The 27772-nt window shown below is 42.6% G+C and overlaps 1 long non-coding RNA gene across 1 annotated transcript; it reads right to left on the bottom strand.

The window, feature by feature from the left end:
• Positions 1 to 14572: 14572 nt before the first annotated feature.
• Positions 14573 to 26773, bottom strand: LOC120403551. Its single transcript, XR_005597584.1, has 3 exons — positions 26588 to 26773; positions 26262 to 26337; positions 14573 to 14894 (listed from the first exon to the last, which is right to left on the bottom strand). It is a non-coding gene; the product is annotated as an uncharacterized LOC120403551 (long non-coding RNA).
• Between the last annotated feature and the right edge of the window lie 999 nt (positions 26774 to 27772).

Raw genomic sequence — 27772 nt, 5'->3', positions numbered from 1 at the left:
CACATGTAATGGAAATTCCCAGAGGCAGGTATAAATATGCAGGCAAGAATCAGTCTGGAGATAACAAGGTTAGTTCAATCAGGGAGGGTGAGGTCCCTCTGCTAGCAGCTGAGGTGTGAACACCAAGGGAGGAGAAACTGCTTTTGTAGTTGGCTAGCCATTCACAGTCTTTGTTTAATCCTGATTTGATGGTGTCAAATTTGCAAATGAACTGAAGCTCAGCAGTTTCTCTTTGGAGTCTGATCCTGAAGTTTTTTTTCTTGTAAGATGGCTACCTTTACATCTAATATTTTGTGGTCCGGGAGACTGAAGTGTTCTTCTACAGGTTTTTGTATATTGCCATTCCTGATATCTGACTTGTGTCCATTTATCCTTTTACGTAGTGACTGTCCTAACCTAGTGAGGAAGGCTTTAAACTAGGTTCACCAGGGGATGGAGACCTAAGCCCTGAGTTAAGAGGGGAAGTAGGATACCGGGAGGAAACACAAAGAGGAGGGTGCAACAGGAGAGGCCTCCTGATTCATACTGAGAAAACAGGGCAATCGACTAGTTATTTTAGGTGCCTGTACAAGAATGCAAGAAGCCTGGGAAATAAGCAGGAAGAACTGGAAGTCCTGGCACAGTCAAGGAACTATGATGTGATTGGAATAACAGAGACTTGGTGGGGTAACTCACATGACTGAAGCACTGTCATGGATGGGTATGAACTGTTCAGGAAGGACAGGCAGGGGAGAAAAGGTGGAGAAGTTACACTGTATGTAAGAAAGCAGTATGATTGCTGGAGAAAAGCCTGTTGAGAGTCTTTTGGTTAAGTTTAGAGGAGAGAGCAACAAGGGTGGTGTTGTGGTGGGCATCCACTATAGCCCATCAGACCAGGAGGATGAGGTAGATGAGGCTTTTTTTGGACAACTAACAGCAGTTTCCAGATCATAGGCCCTGCTTCTTAAGTGGGACTTCAATCACCCTGAAATCTGCTGGGAGAACAATACAGCAGTGCACAGACAATCCAGGAAGTTTTTGGTGAGTGTTGGGGAGTGATCAACGGCTCGATATCTAGTTGGCAGCCTGTATCAAGTGAAGTGTCCCAGGGGTCTGTCCTGTGGCCAGTTTTGTTCAACAGCTTCATTACACACATTGAATCTATTTCCCCATGTTAAGTATCCTCACACCTTCTTGTCAAACTGTCTTAAATGGGCCATCTTGATTATCACTACAAAAGTTTTTTTTTCTCCTGCTGACAACAGCTCATCTTAATTAATTAGCCTCTTAGAATTGGTAGGAGAACTCCCACCTGTTGCAACCCTATGCTCAGTTATGGTTTCTGTATGGCCAATTGTCGGTCTGCGGCCATCTTGTTCTGGTAAAAGGACAAGGCAACCTCCATCTTGGGTCAGGTTCTCGTTCCTCAGGAGAAAGCGGAGACCTAATCTTGCCCAGCAACACCGTGGTGACGTGTGCAATCCTAAGGTGCGGTGTGCAATATTATAGTGCTGTGTGCATTTTCCCGCTCTTTTTGCTTGGTCATCTAGGGGGTCAGGCTAGTGCCTTGTGCAAAAATGCCAGTGTGCCGTGTGCAGATCCTGTTGACATAGAGGGCAACAGCTCGGAGCCTGGAGGGCGTAGGAGCCAGGGACCAATCAGATGCTGACACGAGTAAGAGCCTTCGAATAAAACCATGCTTCCCACCAAAATTTGCAGGAGTGTCCACGTGTTAGCTGAAAGGCCTGATCATCCTTTCAGCCAGGGTCTCCTCCGGACTTAGCCAGCTCGTGTCGTGTCGTTTCGGATTACTTCCCACTAATTCATCATGCCCTTGGTGTCTGTACTGCTGGTCAGCTGCGCCTGGAGTGCGGTATTTGCATTCTAATTTCTGTAATATCCTGTTTGCCTAGCCTCTTCCCTTTTTCCCTCCCTTACCTGATATCAAGTTGTGTATATAGTATATGAAAGTTGAATTGTTGTATTTTACAGTATCTGGTTAATGCTTGCACAGTTTGTTTAGTTTTGTGTATCTGTTCTGGATTTTAGTAGGTAGTTGATTATAAACTGTTTCAAGTTAGTGTTCTGTCTCTGTGTGGAGTGTTTGAGTTTGGGTGCCATCTCCATCTGGGGATCGGCCGACCAAGGGGTTTCTATCCCCGCGGTCTAAGTGAGTGGAATCTGCACAATCGCAGCCGCATCACAGTTTGGGTAAAACCCTTGGTGTGAAAGCAAGGGCAGTTGAGGCAGTAGCCTGTGGGCTCCTTTTGTGTGTTGCACCGGGCACCGCTCTGACGAACCCGAATTTCCTTCTTGTGCAATTGGTGCATGTTTGTCCACTTAGTGTAAAGTAGTGAGTAGTGTAAATTTGTATGTTAATAATTTCTCAGGTGAATTTGTACTCTGACAATTTTTGGGGTGTGTTTGCATTTTGATAAAATCTCAGTTAAAGAATTGCCCCTTTTCCTGGCCCAGGTTGTAATTCTCCCCAAATAAACACAGCCATTTGGCTTTAAACTTTATTCTGTTCCAGCTTGTTTTTGCCTCTCCCAATAAAAAGCTGTTCGAACCCGTATTGGTCTCTGTAACGGGTCGGACTCACTCCCTGCGGCGCCTCCTGCTGGTGACTCTGGGAATTAGCTCTTTCCAGCCCTGGAGCACCCTCTGCAGGCCGGTGATCCACCTGTTTGCTATTGGCCCCGTGTCCCTCCCAGGACCCCTTTAACTCTTAACTGGGTTTCCCCATCCCAGGGGAACCCCCACCCTACTATCCCCACTTCACCTCAGTAGTGGCTACTGCCCAGTCTCTATCTGGCCCCCGTTCGCTGGGGCAGACTGCAGTATCCAGTACTCATCATCAGCAAAGGGGGTTTGGACCTGCTGCCTTGGCCTACCCCTAGGTTGCCCTCTGCAACCCCCAGTACCTTTTGCCCTATGCTAGGCCGCAGCCTGGGGTTTTCTAGGCTAGAGCTTCCCCAGCCCTGCTTCACCCTAGGTACCTTGTCTCAGTTCCCTGCAGCCAGGCCCTTCTCTCTCTCTGAAGGCAGAGAGAGACTGTCTGGCTTCTGGCTTCCCTGCCTTCTTATAAGGCCCTGTTACACAGTTTGGAGCATGGCTCCAGCTGCAGCCACTTTCCTAATCAGCCCAGCCTTGAGAGCAGCAGCAGCTCTCAAGCCCTGCCAGGCCACTTTTTAAACCCCTTCAAACCAGGAGCAGAGGTCCACCCTGCTACAGTCTCGGACACCACCTTTTCATGTTCTCTGTATGGATATATATATCTCCTCACTATATGTTCCATTCTATGCATCTGATGAAATGGGCTGTAGCCCATGAAAGTTTATGCTCCAATACATCTGTTAGTCTTTAAGATGCCACAGGCCTCTTTGTTGCTTTTAACTTGTAGATAATAATCCTCCACTGGCTGCTGAGGAAGGACTAGACTGGATAAAAATTAGAGAAGGACAAAGCCTGTGATTCTATAACCAATTCCATGGTATTAGCAGTCTCACAGAACTTGAGAGAATCAGTAGCTTGTGTAATGAATGGGAATTTATCACTGGCACATTACTAGAGAATATCAGTGGGCCAACTAATATTATTATCACCATTTTTGCTGGCATCCTTTCATCTGCGAGAGATGGTGGGAACTGCAGCCTATGATGTAGATGGTTTGCAATGTCTCATGTGACTGACTAGTCCAATTCGAGATTTGCATGATCTTTGGCAGTTATTGCAAATGTATGTATCTTGGTGGGGAGCTGCTTGCTTCCTATAGGATCTTTTCTCTTCCAGCTGTAGGAGCCAGCTTCTGTCATGGAGTTTGATACCCTGATGGAGACAATGGTGCCACTTGTTATGATAACTTGCCAAGGTTTCCCATCAATCAGGACCAATTCTAAATTCCTTCATATCTTGCTTGTGTGTGTCTTTATAGCAAAGCTTGATAATGGGGAGGGAAGAAGTGCTACTGGCTGCTGTAGATTCCCACTGGCCTGATACAATGTAACACACAGTTCTGCTTGTACTGGTGTAGGGGTCGGCAACCTTTCAGAAGTGGTGTGCTGAGTCTTCACTTATTCACTTTAATTTAAGGTTTCGCGTGCCGGTAATACCTTTTAACATTTTTTAGAAGGTCTCTCTCTATAAGTCTATATGATATAACTAAACTATTGTTGTATGTAAAGTAAACGAGGTTTTCAAAATGTTTAAGAAACTTAATTTAAAATTAAATTAAAATGCTGATCTTACGGCCGGCCCACTCAGCCTGCTGCTGGCCTGGGGTTCCGTTCACCTAGTTCGGCAGCGGGCTGAGTGGGGCCTGTGGGACCCCGGCTGGCAAGGGGCCAGCTGCCGGGACCCCAGACCGGCAGTGGACTGAGGAGGGCCGACAGCTGGGATCCCAGACAGGGGATGCAGGTGGGAATGTGTGGGTGTGGGGGGCTGCAGGAGCTCCCATTTGGTGCTCAGGGTGGGGGTGGGGATGTTGGGGGGTGCAAGAGTCAGGGCATGGGGTGTGGGGGGGCTGGGTACATGTGGGGGGTGCATGGGGTCATGGCAGAGGGCTGGAGGTGTGTGAGGGGTGCAGGGTCAGGGCAGAAGGCGGTGGGGGGTCAGGGGGTCAGGGCAGAAGGCTGGGTGTAGGGGGGCAGGGAGCAGGGCAAGGGGCTGTGGGGTGGTTCAGGAGTCAGGGCAGAAGGCTGGGTGTGGGGGGGGGTTCAGGGGTCAGGGCAGAAGGCTGGGGTGCTCACAGCTAGGGGCTGGAGGGGATATGCCCTGAGTCCACCCCTTTCCCCAGGGGCCCATCCCCACCTCTTCTCTGCCTCCTCCGTGGAGCAGCGAGCATGCTGCTGCTCCACTCCCCCTTGCAAGGGCAATCAGCGGATCGGCGGCAGGAAGAGGGAGTGGGAGGGGAAGGGGCAGGAAAGCACCATGCTGGAGGAAGAAGTGGGGGAGGAGGGAGCTTGGCTGCCGGCAAGACCAAGCTTCTGCCTCCTGCCCCTGCAGGAGAGAGCGGTGGACAGTGGGGCTGAGTGGGGCCAGGACCCTGGCAGGCAGAAGTGTGCCATTAAAAATCGGCTTGCATGCCATCTTTGGCATGCGTGCCACAGGTTGACGACCCCTGTACTAGTGCATGCATCGTATCCATGGGGCTTGTTGGTGCCTGTGTTATGCTCTGTGCCCTGCATATGGAACCTGAGGGGAGCTGACTTAGTATATGACAAGTGCTCAAATTGGGAAGTGTAAATACTTGCGCTATCCTTTTCTCACCAAAGCTACAGATAGACAGTTCTCCACTCTGCGCCCATTCCCAAACACCAATCAGCCATTGCACTTCTTTACAGTTCCCTTTGTGTGTGCCAGGAGCACACAATAACATTTAGGCACTTAAATAAGAAACAAAGCTAAGAACAGTGTAGCTTTGTTTCTGCTCCATTTTTTTACTCCAGTCTCTCTCTCCCTTCCATCATTGCCAACCATTTTCTTTTCTTTACCTTTCTACTATATTTCACTACTGTTCTCTTAAACATATGCACAACTCTCCCTTCTCCCTCTCATTCTTTTGCACCTTTCTCCCATCCCCAGTTCTGTGTCACTATTCATCTCCAGAGGATCCAGATGTCATAGAAACACAGTAATTGCCTTGCCATATCAAAACCATTGGCCTTCCCAATCCAGTATCCTGTCTCCATCAGTAGCCAGAATCAGAGACTTCTGAGAAAGGTGCAAGAAACCTTATGCCAGACATGGAATAACTAACCCACAGGGGAAGTTCCTTCCTGACCCCAAGCCATTAGTGGTCGGGTTATTCCCTGAAGGAAGAACGTCCATATCCATTCTGTTTTTCATCCTATTTAATGTAGCTATGGATGTTCTCATCCCTATTAATATTTAATCCTTTTCTGACTCTTGCTAAATTCTTGGACTCAGTGAGGTCTTCCCCCAACTTCACCTCTGGCATCTTTCTCTGGCACCCTTCCCCCCCCCCTCCTTTTCTCTATTCTGGCCATCACTAGCCTCTTGACTGCCAGAAGCTGGGAGTGGACGACAAGGGATGGATCACTCGTTAAACAATCAATAACAATGAGTCAAACTAAATAGCCTCTCTTCTCTTCTGTTGCTTAGCCAGCTCTTTGTTTCATCCCCCTTCCTTTCAGTTCTTTATTCTTTTTCTCAAGATCCCATAGCCCTCCCTCATTTCAAGCTGGGCATACATCTTTATGAACTGTTTGTGGTGTTCACTGCAACATTTCTTTTGTGTGTGATGAACTTTGAATTCACTTCTGCTCCAGAACCCATTCTGCCTGCCTGTAATGAATTTGAGTTGCATACAGTCCTGAGTTTGTATTATACACATTACAGGAGTGCACAACGTATAGTTTGTATTTACATTTCAAGTGGTTGTATTCCTTTCTATTTGCATTTCTGTTATTCAGAAGCTTTTTTTAATGGCCCAGAGAGCCATATATGGGGCCAAAAACAGGTGAGATCTGGTCCTTCTGTAGTTCAGGTCATGGATGTGAAAATCCATTTGAAAGACCAGCTCTTACATTATTTTAGCCTCATAAATGGATCCCTGAGGCACAGAAAATGGATAATAAAACAAACACAAGTACAATAGCTGAGACATTTGTGTCATTTCAGGTTTAAACTACTATCAGGATATTCTATTTATGTTCTGAGCCCTCACATACATATTATTGAACTTGTTTTTCATGTATCCTGTAGAATTTGTGTTGTGTGTTGGAAGAATTTTTACTTGCCCTCACTGGGGTATTTCTATTCTTTGTACATTGCATAACAGGGTCCACGGGTAGGTTGTGAAATTTTACTGGATGTGTTGCACCATTGGTGCTTCACGCGGAGTGAAATTTGTTCAGCTCAGGTTTGTGTTCCACAGATTTACAACTGTTATGTGAATGTTGTTGGCTTTTAATGGAACGCAAGTACAGTGATCACCAATAAGAGAGTCCATGTTCATCTACATTTGTCATTTTAGCCTGTATGATTTTCAAGGCATGCACTGAGTCCTCCTATGTGTTTTTACAGCACCTAATGATTGGTTCCTCTGGGGGCTACAACAATAGAAGTAATGAGTAATAATGAACATAGAGTTCCCACTCAGTAATATTGGAGGTTCCATAGTTATTTTCTGTTCTATGCACAGGACCAACACAGAGATATTTCAGATACCCTATGTGGCAAATGTGCAAACAATGGCCACTCTTCATGGGTCTGGGACTTGGACAATGAACTAATTTTCTTGTATTCCATAATTTATCTGATCAAGTGCTGGACCACATAGTATATAACTATGGATCAAGATACAGAAACATTCAGTGGACTTTTTCATGGGTTTTGGATAGATATGCAAACATCTGATTGTTCTTCATGAACTTGCTAGTGTGCACTAATTTTTTTAACAATAAAGACAAGCCATACCATATAGTTCCAGAACAACTAACCAGTAATAAGTGATAGAACTGGTATTTTTTCTTTATTCAATAAAAACTAGTGAGAATTTAGATCATTTTGTGTTTGAATCTCAAGTTTAGGAGCCATAGAAATATGGGTTGAGATTTACAAAGCTGAATAAGAGATTTAGCCCCTCAACTGTCATTTAAATGAATGGGATTTTGTGTCCAAATCCTCTGCTTGGCTTGGAAAATCTCAGTCATGATAGATAGTGCAGGATGGAACAGGACAGAATGAGACAGGACAGGGCAGACTTCTCATCCTTCTCTCTTCTCTGAGAAGCTCCAAGTCAGTCAGGTTTACTCTACTGGTTTAATTTTAAAATTTTTACTTATTCACTTCTTGTTGTTCAATGATACCACAGGATAGGATTGGACTGGATTGATTAAAGGCCTTTTCAGTCTTGCAGGAAGTTGCACCTTTGGTTTATCTATTCCAGCCCTGACAAAATTAATATCTCTCTCCCCACTCCTCACCACTTGAGTTGAAGCAATGAACATGTAACTGAGCTATTTTACCTTACTAATTTAAACCACAAGCCATTAATATTTGTAAAGCACTTTGAAATCTTAGTATCTGAAGCACTTTATAAATGCAAAATGTTATTACTATAGCTCCTGTTTGCAATTTCCTCTGCATTTCTTGATTCCAGCTGGGATCAAAGCAGAATTACCAAAATATCACAAGAAATGCTCTCCTTGTTATATTTTTGGGCATATACCAAAAGCCTAATTTTTCAACTTTAAGGCAGTTCAAAGAGTTTGAAAATGTATCCAAACTATAATGTGGAACTGAACTTGAACAGCTTAAGGTTGCTGTTCTAATGCTGCTGCTAATACTCCATTAACCGCTATGTGACAAAATTAAGTTACCATCCTACCTAAACAGCCTCCCTTCAAAAATTAAAATGCATCTTATTTTACATTTGCAGACAATAACATTATTGTTATTATTCCCCGTTGACCATAATAAGGTTCAGTTCTAAATAGATATGGAGAGACAGCCATCTCTTACACTGGGATTCCAATATCTCCATTCCATTTGCACCATAGATAGATAGATAGGTTTGTCTCTTTGTCTGAGAGCTGAAGAAGCATTGAGACATATCTGAGCCATCACTTGCAAAAGAGAACCTTCTCCCTTTTGGCTGGTGGAAGCCAAAGAACAACGACCAAAGAAGTCATCTTCCCTGGATGCAGAAAAATGCTCCAATTACAGCCAATCTCCAACTTCCAATTCTTAGGCAAAAATCACTGAGAAGGTAGTGACAGACAACTACCCACATGAGGCATCTGCCATCATCCTGGATGCTTCACGGTCAGGCTTCAGACCAGATCACAGCATGGAGGCAGCCATAGGGGCACTAAAAGATGACTACGTCATGTCAATGACTAGGGGCAATTTGACCTCTATGCGGTATTTGACTAAGTCAGTCACGAGGGACGGGAGATCATTCCATAGATTCAAATGCAAGAAGGGACCATTGTGATCATCTAGTCTGATCTCATGAATAACACAGGTCATAGAATTCCCAAAATAATTCCTAGAGTATATCTTTTAGAACAATATCCAAGCTTGATTTTAAAATGGTCAGTGATGGAGAATCTACCATGACCTTTGGTAAGTTGTTCTAGTGGTTAATTACTCACTGTTAAAAATTTACAGCTTATTTCCAGTCTGAATTTGTTTAGCTTCAACTTCCAGCCATAGGATCATGTTACATCTTTCCCTGGTAGATTAAAGAGCCCGTTATTAAATATTTGTTCCCCATGTAATCATGTCATCCCTTGACCTTCTCTTTGTTAAGATAAATAGATTGAGCTCTTTGAGTCAATCACTGTCGGACATGTTTTCTAATCCTTTAATCATTCTCATAGCTCTTCTTTGAACCCTCTCCAATTTATCAACATTCTTCTTCAATTGCGGACACTAGACTAGACAATATTCCAGCAACAGTCCAACCACTGCCAAATACAGAGGTAAAATAACCTTTCTACTCTTACTCAAGATCCAGCTGCTTATGTATCCAAGGACTGCATTAGCCCTTATGGCCACAAAATCATGCTGGAGCTTATGTTCAGCTGATTATCCACCATGACCCCCAAATCTTTTTCAGAGTCACTACTTCCCAGGATAGAGTCCTCCATCACGTAAGTATGGTCTACATTCTTTGTTCCTAGATGTACACATTACATTTAGCCATATTAAAACATATATTGATTGCTTGTGCCCAACTTACCAAGTGATCCAAATCACTTTGTATCAGTGACCTGCCTGTCCTCTTCATTATTTACCTCATGCCCACAATTTTTGTGTCATCTGCAAACTTTATCAGCAATGATTTTATGTTTTCTTCCAGGTCATTAATAAAAATGTTAAATAGCACATGGCCAAGACCTGATCCCTGCAGGATCCCACTAGAATCACACCGGTTTGCTGATGATTCCCCATTCACAATTACATTTTGAGACCTATCTGTTAGCCAGTTTTTAATCCATGTAATATGTGCCATGTTTAATAAAGCCAGAAAGATATAAAATTATCAAAATGTCATGAGGTACCAAGTCAAATGCTTTACAGATGTCTACGTATATTACATCAACACCTTTACCAACATGATTTATAATCTTATCAAAAAGGGTATCATGTTAGTTTGACAGGATCTGTTTGCCATAAAACCATGTTGATTGGTATTAATTATATTACCCTCCTTTAATATTTTATTAAGTCCCATATCAGCTGATCCATTACCTTGCCTGGGATCAATGTCAGACTGACAGGCCAATAATTACCCGTGTCATCCTGTTTACACTTATTAAATATTGGCACATTAGCTTTCCCCAAACTTTTGGAACTTCCCCAGTATTTCAAGACTTATTAAAAATCAACATTAATGATCCAACAAGCTCCTCAGCCAGATCTTTTAAATCTTAAATATCCAGACTTTCTGATTTTAAAATGTCTAACTTTAGTAGCTACTGTTTAACATCCTATTGAGCTATAGTGGAATGGAATGAGTATTATCATCTGAGATGAGTACATCATCTATTTTTTTCCCAAATACAGAACAGAAATATTTACAGAGCATTTGCCTTTTCTGCATTATTATTGATAATTCTACCATTTACATCCAGTAACAGACCAATACCATTGTTAGGATTCTTTTTATTTCTAATATACTTTTAAAACTACTTCTTATTGTCCTTAACTGTGCTCACCGTAGATTTCTCCTTGTGTCTCTTGGCTTTCTTTATAAAATTCTTACATTTCCTAGCTTCTGATTTATATTCATTACTATCAACTTGCCCTTTCTTCGATTTGTTATATATTTTTTATAAATGCACTCGATTTCCCTCTAAACCAGGTCAGTTTTTATCTAATATGGCCTTCTTCCTTGATTGTGGCTTTTGGGGCACTAGTAAAATGTTCTTAAACAATTCCTAAAATATCACTCACATTTTTCTGATTAATTTCTTCTTCCCAAGTGATTTGACTCATAACTGTTTTCAGCTTTTAGAAAGTGGACCTTTAAAGGACAAAGTATATATCTCGCTGGTCTGCACTTTATTCTGTTTGCACATTATAAATGTGATCAAGTTACAATCACTTGTACCTAAATTGCCATTAATTTTTAGTTCTGTGATCAATTACTCTTTATCTGTCAAGACAAGGTCTAGTATAGAATTCTTCTGTGTTGGACAGGTACACAGATGAGACTTTCCGGGACACAGTAAAATGATCCCAACCCCGGTCTGACAGCCTCTGTGCTGTTGAGGAGAATGAAAGTCTCAGGGAAGGAGAACATCCAACTGGAGCAGAGGGAAACGATCCCATAGTTGGGACCCTCCTTCCAGATGATGTCGTGGTATCCTCTTGCACTGAAGATACCTGTCCGGGGTAGGGAACTCCAGTTATTAGGAAGAGTCAGGTAATAGTTATGGGGGATTTGATTATTAGAAAAAATAGATAGCTGGGTTTGCAATGACCAGGAGAACCGCATGGTGACTTGCCTGCCTGATGCGAAGGTTGCAGATCTCTCGAGACACCTAGATAGACTTACATGTAGTGCTGGGGAGGTGGCAGTGCTTGTGGTACATGTAGGTACCAGTGACATAAGGAAGGATAGGAGAGAGGTCCTGGAGACCAAATGTAGGCTGCTAGGTAAGAGATTGAAGTGCATGACCTCCATGGTAGCATTCTCTGCAATGCTTCGAGTTCCACGTGCAGGGCCAGTTGGACAGGCAAAACTGCAGGGTTTCAATGCGTGGATGAGACAATGGTGTAGGGAGGAGGGGTTTAGATTTATTAGGAACTGGGGAAAGTTTTGTGAAAGGGGGAGCCTATACAGGAAGGATGGGCTCCAGCTAAACCAAAATGGAACCAGATTGCCGGCACTTAAAATTAAAAAGGTCATAGAGCAGTTTTTAAATTACCGGCTAGGGAAAAGCCGACAGGTATGGAGAAGCACGTGGTTCTGACAGACACATCCCTTAGGGAAGGATCTATTAATGGAGATTCTCTATGTCCTAGTAAGGAGGAGAGGATGGAAGATGATAAAATATGGGCAGGATCTGATGAGAGACAGCCAAATGAAAGACAGTCCTATTCAATTACATCATGTAATGGCAGACAGCTAAAAAGTGACAAGTTTTTAAAGAGCTTATATAGAAATGCTAGAAGTCTAAATAATAAGATGGGTGAACAAGATTGCCTCATATTAAATGAGGGTATTGATATAATAGGCATCAGAGAAACTTGTTGGAATGAGGATAATCAATGGGACACGGTAATACCAATGTACAAAAATATATTGGAAGGACAGAATAGGTTGTGCTGGTGGGGGAGTGGCACTATGTGAGAAAAACAGCAAGGAGTCCAGTGGCACCTTAAAGACTAACAGATTTATTTGTGCATAAGCTTTCATGGGTAAAAAACCCACTTCTTCAGATGCATGGAGTGAAAATTACAGATACAGGCATATATATTGGCACATAAAGAGAAGAGAGTTACCTTACGAGTTGAGTACCAATGTTGAAGGCCAGTTTAGTCAGGGTGGATGTAGTCCACACCCAATAATTGATGAGGAGGTGTCAATACCAAATGATGGAGAATAGCTAATATGACGCCAATTTTTAAAAAGGGCTCCGGAAGTGATCCCAGCAATTACAGGCTGGTAAGTCTGTCTTCAGTACTAGGCAAACTGGTTGAAACTATAGTAAAGAACAAAATTGTCAGACAATTTATTGGGGAAGAGTCAATATCTACTAGAATTCTTTGAAAGTGTCAACAAGCATGTGGACAAGGGGGATCCAGTGGATATAGTGTACTTAGATTTTCAGAAAGCCTTTGACAAGGTCCTTCACCAAAGGCTCTTAAGCAAAGTCAGGAGATTAGAGGGAAGTCCTGTCATGGACTGGTAACTGGTTAAAAGATAGGAAACTAAGGGTAGGAATAAATGGTCAATTTTCACAATGGAGAAAGGTAAATAGTGGTGTCCCCCAGAGTATGTACTGGAATGAATCCTATTCAACATATTCATAAATGATCTGGAAAAGGGGGTAAACAGTGAAGTGGCAAAATTTGCAGACAATACAAAATTACTCAAGACAGTTAAGTACAAAGCAGACTGCAAAGAGTTACCAAGGGATCTCACAAAACTGGGTAACTGAACAACAAAATGGCAGATGAAATTTAATATTGATAAATGCAAAGTAATGCACCTTGGAAAACATAACCCCAACTATAAATACAAAATGATGGGGTCTATATTAGCTGTTACCACTCAAGAAAGAGATATTGGAGTCATGGTGGATAGTTCTCTGAAAACATCCACTCAGTGTGCAGCAGCAGTCAAAAAAGTAAACAGAATGTTGGGAACCATTAAGGAGACAGAAAATATCATATTGCTTCTATATAAATCCATGATACATTCATATATTGACTACTTCATGCAGATGTGGTCGTCCCATCAGAAAAAAAGATATATTGCAATTGGAAAAGGTTCAGAAAAGGGCAACAAAAAATGATTAGGGGTATGGAACGGCTTCCGTATGAGGAGAGATTAATAAGACTTGGACTTTTCATCTTGGAAAAGAGATGACTAAGGGGGCATATGATTAAGGTCTATAAAATCATGACTGGTGTGGAGGAAGTAGATAAGGAAGTGTTATTTACTCCTTCTTATAATTCAAGAACTAGGGGTACCCAAATGAAATTAATAGGCAGCAGGTTTAAAAGAAACAAAAAGGAAGTATTTCTTCACACAATGCACGATCAACCTGTGGAATTCCTTGCCAGAGGATGTTATGAAGGCCAAGACTATAATGGGGTTCAAAAAAGAATTAGATAAGTTCATGGAGGATAGGTCCATCAATGGCTATTAGCCAGGATGGTGTCCCTAGCCTCTGTTTGCCAGAAGCTGGAAATGGGAGACAGAGGATGGATCCTTTGATGATTAGCTGTTCTGTTAATTTCCTCTGGGGCATCTGGCATTGGCCATTGTCAGAAGACAGGATACTGGGCTAGATGGACCCTTGGTCTGACCAAATATGGCCATTCTTACATTCTTTATGTTTTGAGTTAGGAAATTGTATTCTATAATATTTAGAAATTGCAAGATGTTTCAGTACTGGCAGTATGAGACTTCCAGCATATGTCACCCAAATTGAAGTCCCTCATGTTTATACAGCATTTTTCGTACACATTATGGGAACTATATACATTTAAATGACATAGGTGAAGTAGAGGGCACAGCATTACAATGGCTCTACATCAGCGACTGCATCTCTATGACTCACATAGACAGATGTGCTTCTCTGGAATAATAGCCCAGAATGAAGCATTTGAGAGCTGGAAATAAAGAGCTCTTGGATGAAGTTTGTCTATGGAATGAGTTCTCAGAGGAGATTAGACTAACTCAAAGCCTGACCACCTGAAGTTGTACAGGTATAACTGCAGACAGAATTTGGCTTGCTGAACCTTTATCACTTGTGAGGATGCATAAGAAGGAAAGAACTCAGCTTGTATCTCTGATCCCAAGATGAGTGGGGCAGGGCTGGCAGTTAGAAAATACATTTTTACTTGTCAAGTGAGTACATTTTCTCTGGAGTCACAGAGACAATAAATGTGGGAACCCACACTGCTATTTGTATGGTCATTTTTTTGATGGGGCCATCCTTTAAGCTGAATCTCCAAAAGGAGAAACTGTTGCTTATATAAAAAGTCAAACTGGAAGTCTTCATAGTCACGAGTCCTAATAAAGTTCATTTTACAGAAAGAAAAGTTTGGGAAAGAAAATCAAATCCCACCTAAACTTTTTGCTTTTCAAGAACTGAACCAGCACCGATTTATTTGGAAGGTTCTGAGCTGTTTGGTGAACTCTTGCTTTTTCCAACTATTTTTCATTTCCATGCTGCCTCTGCACTTCTGGATTACAGATGAGTCTGGAAACAGAATTGAAAAAATACCATGAGAAATGATGCTCTTGCGGTATTTTGGCAGGAAGCATCGGAAACCTCACTGAATAGATTGTTCTCACGGGTTTTCCAGGCACAGGAGGTATGGATAATTATAAAACAAAGTAATTTTAGATATTTATAAAGTGTGCCCTTCCTCTCAAAACACTTGGGGCTTCACTCTCAGTAAAAACATTATAATGTAAGCCATTCACATAAAACTTTTAACATTAAGTATAGAGGGCTCATGGATCTAAAATCTGAGGGGCGAGGGAGGGGATGTTTGAGAGGGGTTCCAAACCTCTAACCTTCCTAAACAGTGAGGCTGTTTGGATCCAGATATGAACTTTGTGTTTTGGGCCCATTTCTGGTACTTATCTAAACCAAAATGAGCCTCCAAACCATTCAAAATTCATCTACCACGCACTGCATTGCTCTCAGTAACATACACATTGTTTGTATATGTGAAGGTTTCTACTGCAATAGGGATGTCTAGATAATATTTAGTCCTGCCATGAGTGCAGGGGACTGGACTAGATGACCTCTCAAGGTCCCTTCCAGTCCTATGATTCTATGTACAGAATATTACTAAATGGGATTTGAGTCCCTGACTTTATACATTCACATGTAAGATAACATCTTGAAAAATTGACAATATATGGTGGGTACATTACAAAGGAAACAACAACACAGGACTGTGAATAAGAAGAGGTGGGTTCTAGTCCCATCTCTTCTATAGATTTGCTGTACGACTGTGGGGAAGTCACTTAAACTCTCTGTGCCTCACTTATCTTCTATGTAAATTGATGATAATGATACTTATCCAATTTTTAAAGTGACTTGAGATCTATGGTTAAAAAGATAGATTCAGATCTATATAAATGCAAAGTATTATTACAAGCCTAAAATTCCATATAGATTTTTTTTAAGTCAGAAAAGAAAGTAGGGATTATTCACTCATGTATTTGGACACCTATTTATTCATTATGTTAAATGAGGACCCAATTCTGCAAAATGTTGAGTGCCTGGTACTTCCTTTGACTGAATATTGTAAACTCTTTAGGACAAGAACTGTGGGTTAAATCTTGGCCCCAGTGAAGTCAACAGGAATTTTGCCATTGACTTCAGTGGGGCCAGGATTTCAATTTGTGTCTTTATATGTATTTATACACAACTAGCTTGATGTACCCCTGATTGTGATTGGGGTCCTTGAGCATTACTGCAACATAGACAATAAATGAAATCAAAATCAGGCTCTGAGGAATCAAGATGTGTTTCAGTAAATCTCTGCACCATCAACTGTTTACCAGAATTATACATCTACTCTGTTCATATAACAAATTGTACCACACAGACCTTAAACAAGAAACAAGCATTTGTGTTCCACTGGCTTCCAACCCTAAGTGGCCTCTCTTTGGAAACATCTATGAGTATGACACCTAATTTCAGACTGTCACCTTGAATTTTACAGTTCCAAAAGAAAATCACGGTAATGGGTCTATCTGTATTTGAAAAGCAGGAACCCTCCTGGGCTCGTCACCAAGATATTGGAAATCTCAACTCAGAATCACTTCTTGACTTGACACTAAGTGGCTCAAAATTTCTGAGCTCTCAGGAGGAGGATTTCAAAGCGTGTTTTCTGGAACTCGTGTCAGGTAAGATCTCTGAGTTTAATGTAAAAATCGTTTGATCTGACATCCAATTTCCAAACAGTGAGATATGAAAGGGATTAGAGTTAGAATTGCATTCACTGGAGGGAAATTTCAAAATAATAAAAGGAAATACAGAACTGCAGCTTTTAGGGTGAAATTCACCTGCAATGTAGAGAGCAAGTGCAAAGCTCTCCATGACAATTATGGCCTTCATAGGGAATGAGTGGGTAGGGGGAACCACAGGAGAAGCAGCTATACCTGCTAACTAACATGGAAAGGCCCTCAGTGCCAGACCCAGCTAGGCTGGTATGGAAGCCCACAATGGAATTGCCCCAAGGTGGGCCAGTGGTGGGGTCACAGATCCACATTTATGTGGATCCAGAGTGGCCCCAACAATCTGCAGAATTGGTGGTGTGGGGTTGTAGCCTGCATTACAGCCAGCAGGCTGGAACCGTAGCTGCAGGGAAAGAGGCACATAACCTATGCAAAACCTGATGCTTGGCTAGGCGCTGAATTTCAGCTCGGTAACCCTTCTACACTCCACCCACATAGGATGTATCTACACTGGAATAAAAGACCTGTGACATGGCCATGGCTGACCCAGGTCAGTTGACTCAGGCTCATAGGGCTCATGGGACTAAAATATGCTATGCAGACATTTGGGTTTGGGCTGGAACTGCACTCTAGGAACCTCCTGCCTCACAGAGTTCCAGAGCTCAGGATCCAGCTGGCAAGGGTGGGGCCATCTGGGACCAGTACTGTCCTTTAACCCCTTCTAGCCCAGTGTGGGGTTTGAAAACTCCATCATACGTACCTATAGAGTTCACATGGAGATAATTTCACCATCCGTACAAAAAAGAAAGAGTGAGCGAGAGAGCTAGCTTACTGAGCTAAATGAAGACAGAAGTAAGGTGTAGCTATCCCTTATTTGACTAAAATATTATGATACCCTATACTGAGCAAAAACTTCTTTCAGGTTTTATTGCAAAACGTCATCTCAGGCCAAATGAAATGTCAAATTCTGAAATTAAAAGTTTTTCATTCAAAAACAGGACTAATTCCTAATATCAGAATATCGGTCTCCCCCCCCTCAAAAAAAAAAAAAAAAAAGAAAAAAGAAATCAGGCCACTTCAGTGAATTCAAAACTAAATTTGAAAGCCTCAAATATAGACATTTGTAAATTTCACAGTGAACATTTCACACAAAGCCTGATTCGTTATTACTTGCACGTCAGTCATGTGCCCACCACTTTGAAATCATTAAGACACTGTCCCTTCCCCCTTTTGGGGGGAGGGAGTCAATATGAATTTATCTAAAAGAATTAAATGCGTTATCCATGGGCAGCAGGTATAGTAGGCCGGGGAGGCTCAGCCTCCTCTGGCGCTGCCGCTGTCACCGAACACCAGGTTGCAGGTTTGGCAGGGGAAGTTTTTGTTTTATTATGCCCCATGCAGGTTCCGGGGCAGCTGAGGAGGCGGTATGTGCTATTCAGCTTCCCAGGTTCATTAGTAATCTCCCTGGACTCCAGAGAGACTACTGATGAACCCAGGAAGCTGAGTAGCAGATACTGCCTTCTCAGCTGCTCTGGAACCTGCATCGGGCATGTCAAAAGCTCAGGTTCTTCTTTGGGAGGAGATACTATCACGCTGTGGCTTTTCCCGGGTGGCTTGGGGTCTGGGGAGGGGCTCCTGCAGGCAGGTGTGGGGAGGGGACTCAGCGCCCAGGGCTTCGGCCAGCCTGGGGCTCCTCCAGCCAAGGGGAAGGGCTCATTGCTCCAGCCACAGAGGGCAGGGGGTCTCGGGGCTCTGGCTGCAGGAGGAAGCAGGGACTCTTGGGGCTCTGGCCCAGGGAAGGGGGGCATGGGCAGAAGAAGCTGGGGCTAGCCTCCTCAAAGGGGGGGTCCCACTGCCCATGCCAGTATCTCACACCAGCTGAATGATTAAATTTTTGTTTTCATTTCCTTTATTACAACGTTTACAGCCCGGAGTGTAACTGATGATTTGTGAATAAGATAATGAATTCAGTGGGTGCAATGGCTGTCTCACTGAAGGAAACTGTTGAAAAGAAATTATTACATTATTGCCAATGCTCAGATAGTATCACAGCTCTGTCAGTTTTGGAGTGGGTTTTTCCCCTGTCTCTTGAAAACATAATGAAAGGCTGCCAACTTGTGAACTTCCCCTTATTCAAAATGGTGACCATCTACTATTACTATCAATGGGGATGAAGCCAGGCTATCTGCATGTGGAAGTGAGGCTGACCTTAATAAAGTTGGCTGCCACCTCCCACTGTCTTCACTGAGTTGAGGCGATGCCTACAGGCAAAATGGCTCCCACACTGTGGTTCGGGGTGTGGGTGGGGAGGTAAACAGGAGACTGGGACTGTGAGGAGCAGTAGAGACTCTGTAAAAGATGAGTGGGGAGAATGAGGAGAAAAGGCACTGGGAGAGCAGGATGCAGATTTAGGAGTTGCAGGGGACTGTGAGGTGTGGAAAGGGCTCCATAGCAGGGGGAGACAGGACAGGGTGGGGAGGGAAGCAGGGGGCATGGCCTGGAACAGGGGGAGGCAGGACAGGGTGAGGAGGGGAGCAGAGAGGGAGGGTCTGGAGCAAGGGGAGGCAGGATGGTCTAGTCTCAGCTGAGGTGGGGTAGGAAAGGGAGAGAGAGAGAGAGAGAGTGTGTTTGTGTTGAGGAGTGATGGAGGTGTTTCTCACAAAAGGCTAAACCAATCACATATTAAGTTTTACTGTGACATTTATCACTTATATGAATGATTGATATAAGTTTAAAGTTCTTTAATAAGTCTATCTGTAAGTTACCAACCCAAAAAAGCAATATAAATTCTATATGCAAGTGGGAATCATGATGCATGAATTAGATCAGTTCTTTGCAAACTATTTACCATCCAGACCTTCTTTTATCAAAGGAAATACACTAGGAGGGGAGAGAGTGAAGACAGTAATAGGATAGGGATGACAATTCTGTTATTTTAGGGGTGAAGAGAGAATAAGTGGAGTCTTCATCTGTGCAGCTAGATTTTTTTGTGTTCATGAAAGGTTGACTTTTCAACCTGAAATCATCAGGCATACATTGACACAGGAGTTAAAAAGTCAAACAGAGTAAAAAACATGATTTGAAGTTTTTTAAAAATCTCATGGGTTTTGGGACCATTCTCATGATTTTTGGGTGTCTGACTCATGATTTTTCATCTCTTGAAAGTGACAATACTGTTCTTAGTGCTGAAAGCTCATTTGATAATCATCCAGCATGTGCACTCTTTGCAATAGACATAGAGACGGCTGGATAAAAATAGCTACCCTGGAATGCTCCACAAGATCTTAACTTTTTTAACTCCAGAGCAGGATACTAACCATGCTATACAAACACACATACTTGGCCTATACTTAAAAGTTAGGTTGATAAAGCTATGACAGTCAAGGGTGGGTGAAAAATCTACCCTGACTGACATAGCTATGCTGAGCTAACCCACAGTGTAGATGCATCTCTGTCAATAGAAGAATGCATCCCTCAATGTAGCTAATTTAGTTTGGGGAGGCAGTGTTCCTACACAGATGACAAAACACCTTCCATCAGTGCAGACTGCATCTGCGCTATATGGTAATGTCAGCATAGCTACACAGGAACAGCTATGCTGGTATCGGCTCTGTAGTGTAGAAACAGCCACAGACAAATCTTCCCATCCAAGAAATGGGTGTACTGATTTAGCCTATGATCCTGCAATGAGCTCCACATAGGCAGGCCCACATCGTAACTCTTTGCTTTAAGTGATGATGGGAATTTCCATTAAGAGTAGTGCAGGAGCAGGGCTGGATTAAGCCAATCTGCCACCCTAGAAATGTGACCAAAAGCGTCCCCACTCCTTCAGTTGGAGTTGTGTTGGCAGGGGGCCCTTCTCCCCTCTCGTCCTTGAGAGGCAGGGGAAGTGGCATGGGCTCCTTTTTCTCATCAAGGCATGGCAGCAGAGACTCCCCTCAGAAGCAGCAGGAGTCTATTCTTCCCTTCAGAGAGGCAAGGGTCACAGCAATGAGGTGTATCTGTACAGATGCTGAGTTATTCTAGGGGGTGAGTAGGCCAGGCCTGCTGCACTCCCCCACTCCTATCACACAGAGTCTTCTTCTGGCTCCCAGAGTAAGCAGTGAGACTTGAATTTAGCACCCTGTTAAAATGTCTGGGGCAGGTCACACATTTCAGAGCCATTTTTCCAGGATGTCTGTATTTTCAGGCAGATGCTTCTGCATTAATTATTCTGCAGTCATGTTTTCAGGCTTTTCTTCCCAAACAGGAGGGTCAGACATTTGCTGCTGCTGCTGCTTTTTGTTTAAATAAACAGGAAATCTTGTCTTCTAATGCAATCACATGACTCCAGCAGCCGGGACCCTAGGTACAGGCCTTATAGTGCTTATGATTTAATCTAACCCTATGCTTATCTCAGCAGCTAGGACTAAGTAACATAATAGACAGAATATTTTCTCTTTAGAGGGCCCTGCCTCAAAAAAAACTGTAGGAAAAAGGAAATTAATGGGGCCGTGTGTGTTATGAAGGGCCAGATCCTGCACCATTAAAATCAATGGCAGCTTTGCCATTGACTTCAATGAGCTCAGGATCAAGCACTAGAAGTGAAATCCTGGCCCTGTTTAAGTCAATGGTAGTTTTGCTACAGACTTCAGTGGGAGCCAGGATTTTACACAAAGTTTCTACTTCCATCCATGTAAAACAAATAATAAAATCATCATGATAACCTTAGCTTTATAACAGGGTTCAAAAAAGAACTAGATAAATTCATGAAGGGTAGGTCCATCAATGGCTATTAGCCAGGATGGACAGGGATGGTGTCCCTAGCCTCTGTTTGCCAGAAGCTTGGAATGGGCAAAAGGGGATGGATCACTTGATGATTACCTGTTCTGTTCATTCCCTCTGGGGCACCTGGCCTTGGCCACTGTCGGAAGACAGGATACTGGGCTAGGTGGACCTTTGGTCTGACTCAGTATGGCCATTCTTATGTTCTTCATGCTAAAATTAATCTTTCAGGATCCTTACATTCCATATTCTGTTTTCTCTGTTAGGTGTCAATGAAAGTTCCACTGTCTAAGAAACGACAAAGAGTCCTGTGGCACCTTATAGACTAACAGAAGTATTGGAGAATGAGCTTTCATGGGTGAATACCTACTTCGTCAGATGCATGTGGTGGAAATCACTTCAACCCCCACTACAGCTATTTAACAGCACACAGCAACACTGACCAAGGATATGGCAGGTGAGGAATACCGTATCAAACTGAAACCATATTGAGAATTTTCAGGTTGGCAGAATGTAATTATTCACACAGGATATGTCCCAGGACATATGGGACAACACTCCTATTCGAAGAAAAGTGCCATGATAACTCTGGTGATCACAAGAGGTCAGGACTTTAGTTTTACATCTCATCCCCAATGCACATGAGTCTGGGTTAAGTCCAGGGATTGCTAAAAGGATTGCTTTTTGTTTGGTGATGGAAGCAGGAATTCTAGCACTCATCCCACCCCATCATTATTTATAAAGATTAAAAAATAGCAGATGGAGAAGGTCATTGGTACACCACGCCTGGCTCATGTTCCACTTCCCCTTCTATAGGCCTCACTGTCCTAGCACCTTTTTCCCCAATATGTTTGAGATATTCACTTATTGCTGGTACTGTTCTTTGAAATGTGAACCAGTCCTGAATGTAGAGATCAAGAGAAGACTCATCCACCAGTATCTTACACTAGAATAGTGTCACCCTGTGTAATTTGTTCTTTTCCCCCATCTGTTCCTGCATCTCCATATACTGTTTGCCTTCTTTTTCTACAGCTATATATCAGATTAATGGATTCAGAAATTTTCTTCACAGAAAACTTCCCTACTGAGCACATGTTCTAGTATATTATATAGTTATAGTGTATATATGCCACATTTTTTCCCTCATGCTTATTACTCCATGAAGGCTACTTTCCTTTATCCATGTCTGGCTGCCAATCCTACTAAACGTCCACATACCAAAGACTGTATTATCATTGTTCTTTTTCATTGTCTATACCGCCAGTCATGATATTATAACCCACACCTCAACATCTTAAATGAAATAGTTTAATTCACATAATTTATGGACCTTATTTTAGTAACAGACAAAAAAGTTATATTTAATTATGTTGCAAAAAAGGCTTGTGGGACTTGTGGGATCTTCTCCTGATATTGCCATTGACTTGCTGTTTTACTTTAGGTGTCACTTTACCTCTCTGGCCAAGATTTTCAAAAGTGACTGGTGGTTTTTGGGTGTCCAGCTTGAGGCCGCTGTAAAGGTGCCCACTTTTTTTCAGTGGGTGGTTTCTCAGCTTTTTCTGAAAATCATGGCTCTTTAAGCTGTCTCATGTTGAGTGTTCAACAGCCAATGCAAATACTGAGAAGGCCACGGAGACTAAGGTATCCGGTCATACCCAAGGGCAGGCCTGCTTGACCAGAGTTGGGGCACACTGGCAACAGGCCCTGTGGGGGAATCTAGCCGTGCTCCTATTGATGTGACACATGTTTTAGGGATACACACCTTCTATTCCATGGCCTTCAAGCTGGGACTTTCATTGGCATTATATTTACTTTGAAAAAAGTGTTAATAGGAAAAGACACTGATAACAAGCAGGACTTAGACTGAGGATGCTTGGGTTCTACTCCCAACACTGTCATGTATTTTGTGTGGCCCTTTACACAGATGTAACTGCACTTCTTCATTGCTGCCTAAAGTACCTGGTATATGAGGCAAAAGTTGCTCCAAGAATGGTGATGCCTGTACCTAATATGTCTGATATTTCAATGAAATGTCTGCACTGTAATTAACATCATTACAATCCAACACGCCGCAAAAGTCTAGCACCAAAGCAGTTCAGCAATGGCCAAACAGCCTTTCCACTCCAGCTTTCCTCTGGGGGCAAAATGTTTATGGCTAAGCCATAAGCCTCTAAAAATAAGGGATACCATTGACTTCCATGGAGCCAGTTCTCACCCCTTTCCTGCTGCACTAGCAGGCATAGATGTAGTAAAAAGAAAGACACCAGAAAAACAACCCATACCTTTCCTTTCCTAAATAAATACCAAACAAATATGTCTTATTTGTTTCCCATGAGGCAATAAACAATTAACACAGCCTTGCTCCTGTTGAGATAAATGGCAAATTTCCCCTTGATTTCAATGGGAACAGAATGAGGCCCAAAATCTTCAAAGAATTCTGAGGAATTCATGTGAACAAGAGGTCCCCTGTGCCAAAAATCCATTAAACTTGTTCTCTTTAATCAAATTACACATTACAGAAATGCCCCTTCCTTCCACCCCCTCAACCTCCACTAAATCCTGCAGCATTGACAATACTATTTTCTACACAGTTGATGATGTGTGTTTTATTGCTTACCGAGTCCTGTGGCCACTTTAAGAATAATAGTGTAATGTTTGTCGCTTTCCAGTCCTCAGGACTCTGGCCTTCCATCAAAGAAATTGCCCAAAATGTGTGTGTATATTTAAAACTCGTTCTAGGATTACCATTATATAGTTCATTAGGGAAGTGTTTGATTGGCTCCAGATGCATCTGACCGAGCTCCATGTGGGTATAAACATTGTTATAAAACTCCATGGAAGTTTAAGGGCTTAGTTCAAAGAGACAATGCAATTCAATACAGTAGGTGCTTTAAAGCAGTGCTTCTCAAACAGTGGTCCATGGACCACCAAGTTCTGGAGAGCACTCTCTTAGCAGCAGTAAGGGTATGGATACACCCATACCCTTCTTGATTTCCAAGGGTATGGATACACTCTAGTTGGAGCTCTGCTTTGCAGCTTGGCATACTCACACTTGCTTTAATCTAGCTAGCCTTACTTACACAAATTATGTTGTTTATCCATAGATCCAGATACAGTATTTTGTTGCTTTAGCCGAGATTTGTCTATTATGATTGTATAACTGGTAATAAATACCATGGCCAATCATACTGACTAATATTATCTTAGTTTCCTGAGACTCCCCAGCTATCTGTCTGCATCCATCTACACTACCGTGTCTTATATTTACATTTTAAACTACTTGAGGAAGGAATGGTCTTTTTGTTCTTTGTTTATACAGCACCTAGCACAATGAGGTCCTGGTCCCTCATTACATCTCCTAGATGCTATGATTATGCCAATAATAAATAATAATTGTTACTGTGTCAGTACTCATGAAAGGGTATAAGAATTGTGCAAGATATGCCCTGGAATAAATGGGTCACCCTGAGTTGACAGAAAATGGACTTTGGTTGGGAATGGGATTCAGGCTCAAAGAAGAGAGAGTAAAGGGTTCTGTTCAGAGACCAGGAGCTCTATCCCAGGGACTCTGTCCCAGCGTCATTTTTTGTTCAGGGTTCCCCACCTGGAGTTTCTGTGGGACTGAACCAGACCAAACTGGTAGCAGCAAAGAAGAGTAAAGCTGGCTTTGCAGCAAGGTCCAACCAGCCTAACGGTGACAACAATGCTCTGCCTGGACCAGTGGTGCAGAATTAACTTCACAGCACCAAAGCAGATGGTGGCAGTACTGAGCTGACCTTCCCAACAGGGTTAGACCAGAGCAGCAGTCGCAGAGCTGATGTCACAGATCTGGATCAACTAGTTGCATCAAATTGGGACCTAATCGTGTGAACCAAGGGTGCCGGAACAGGGGGGACCAAGGGGCCATGCTCTGTAACTAACAGTTCTGGACCTAATCCAGAAAATTAACACTTGGAACTGTGGGGTTGGCCAAACACCTGATACAATCAACTGAGCAAAACCCAGTCTATGTATATGCAGAAATGGGTATAAGTGTATATACATAAATACTGCTTTTGTTTTTTCCCTTTCCCCCCACATAAAAGGTACTTGAGGTTTTTTTTTTTTTTGTTCCCAAGGATTCCTGAGTTCTTGCAAGTGGGGAAGAAGTCCAGGGATGGTGTATTTTAATTTCACAGAGACAGAAGTAGAGGTACAGCTCTTGGTGTGGGCTTGAGTCATAATTTCATTCCTTTTAGAAAACAACCCTTAGGCAGATTGAACCCGGCCCTTGTGGTTACCATTAGCACCTGGCACACAGTTACAGAAACCTACACATTTATTTTACATGGGATATTAATGTGGTAATGACTCTGCTAGGTAACTACAGTGCGTGGCAGCTACATGCTGCACAAACATACAAAGCCCAGGCACTAACAGTGTAATTAAGACAGACAATACAGTTCAGACACACACTGTAGATGGTAGTGGCTCAAATGTGAAGCAGGACAGATCTCAGAGAGCTCATACTTGAAAGATCCTTAGGAAGAAATGTTTTAAGAGGGATTTGAAGAATTTTATGCATATAATGATTACTTACACTCACTTTTCCCCTTGAAGTGTCATCCTGAGGCAAGTTCAGTCTTATCAAGATTTGAAGCTCCTTTACAGCACAGCACATGCGTTATCAGTATGTCTGCTCCTGAATTCTTAGCAAACTTAAAACTCCCATTGAAATCAAGGGGAATTCTGGGTATGCAACTGAAGGAATACAGGACTGGACCTCACCTTTGCAAAGCACCATGTAGAATTATGGAGTATATATATTCTTTTGTGAATACACTAAAGTAAGAAGGAATATATAACACATAGTAGTAACAATAATAATTTTCGTACACCCTCTTACCTTTGAATAACTCCAACTCTCAGAGAAAAGCATTTGGTTCCTTCAGGATCACTTTTCCTCTAATTTAGACATCTCTCTGCAAAATTCAGTGATAAAGGGGGAAAGCCCCAGTGCTTAATTTGTAATGAAAGAGGTGCCGGGGTTCAAGCAATTTTTTTTACATTCATAACTGACATGGCAAGCCCACAGGTGCTGGGCTACATACTGCCAAGTCTAGAGATGCTGTGGCTCAGTCCTGGCAAGCACTGGCACAAATTAAACATTGGCGAGCCCCTCAGCCTTTCCCCACTGCTGTATTACTCCCTCTCATTTCCCCCCACACTCACATCAGTTGAGTATTTGCCTGTTGGATGAGTAATATTAAAAGTCAAGAGCAATATTGAGAAAGGGAAAAATAATGTCAGCTGTAGCATGGCTGATAAAGTCACATTCAGGGAGCCTTTTACAGGTGCTTAGCAGAACCTAGGATGTGTTCTGATGCATTTTTAATAAATAGCAGGGTCCCTTTTTACAGCCTGATCAAATTTGATGGAATCACAACTTAGTTGAGGGCAGAACACAATAGAAAATCTCAAGGAAAGCGACATCTGGTTCCCCATGATACAACTCTCAGTATAATGAATAATTTAATCCTAATGCCTGTCACCTACAGAGGTGTTTAACCAATTACATAAGAGGATTAAGACATATTTAAATCTGTTATTGCATCCAGTCCTGAAGCACTATTACAAAAGGGCTCAAGACTGCAAAGATGACAGAGTTCTGACTGCAGCCAAGTTTCCATGATTTTAGCCTCATACTTATCATTTGGTGAATGGAGCCAGGACTGCTTCTATAAAAGTTATTGCTCTGAGGAGATTGAACACTTGCCTAACAGTCAGATATGATACCCACAGGCAGAGGTTGAGGACATTATTGTCCACTGAAGGTCCTTTTTTTCAACTAAAGGAGTAATAAGTGGTCTCTGTAAATAGTGGACCAGATCCTCAGCTGTGGTAGATCAGTATAGGTCTACTGACTTCAGTGGAGCAATGCCAATTTATGCCAGGTGAGTGCATGGTTGTGAAGTGTCAAGCTACAGTTTTTATTAGATCCTTTAAAAATGCCTTTTCCCTCACTGTGCTTCACTTAATTCCTGCTGAAGTCAGGGTTGGCATATGCATTCCACCCCCATGTAGATCTCAAAGCAATTTATAAAGGTGGGCAAGCATAAATTACCCCTATTTCACAGATGGAGAAAATCAGTCATAGCGAGATGAAGTGACTTATTGATGATCAAACACAGTGAGTCAACAGCAGAGCTAAGACTAGATCTCAGATCACCTGATGCCCTGACCAATGCCCCCAGCCATCCTATACCAGGCTGCTTTCCTTTGACTGTCTGCAAATATAGTAACAAGAGCCCTAGTACCCTCCCCAAAACTGTGAAAGCTAAACCCACTTCAAGCCTGTTCAGACACAAGGGGAAGACATCAAGAGGGGAGGCACCAACATAAGCAGTTTCAGAAAAG

The sequence above is a fragment of the Mauremys reevesii genome, linkage group 4, assembly GCF_016161935.1.
Source record: "Mauremys reevesii isolate NIE-2019 linkage group 4, ASM1616193v1, whole genome shotgun sequence".
Classification (NCBI taxonomy): Eukaryota; Metazoa; Chordata; order Testudines; family Geoemydidae; genus Mauremys; species Mauremys reevesii.
The sequence above is the reverse complement of the archived record's forward strand: the minus strand, read 5'-3'. Positions and strand labels throughout refer to the sequence as shown.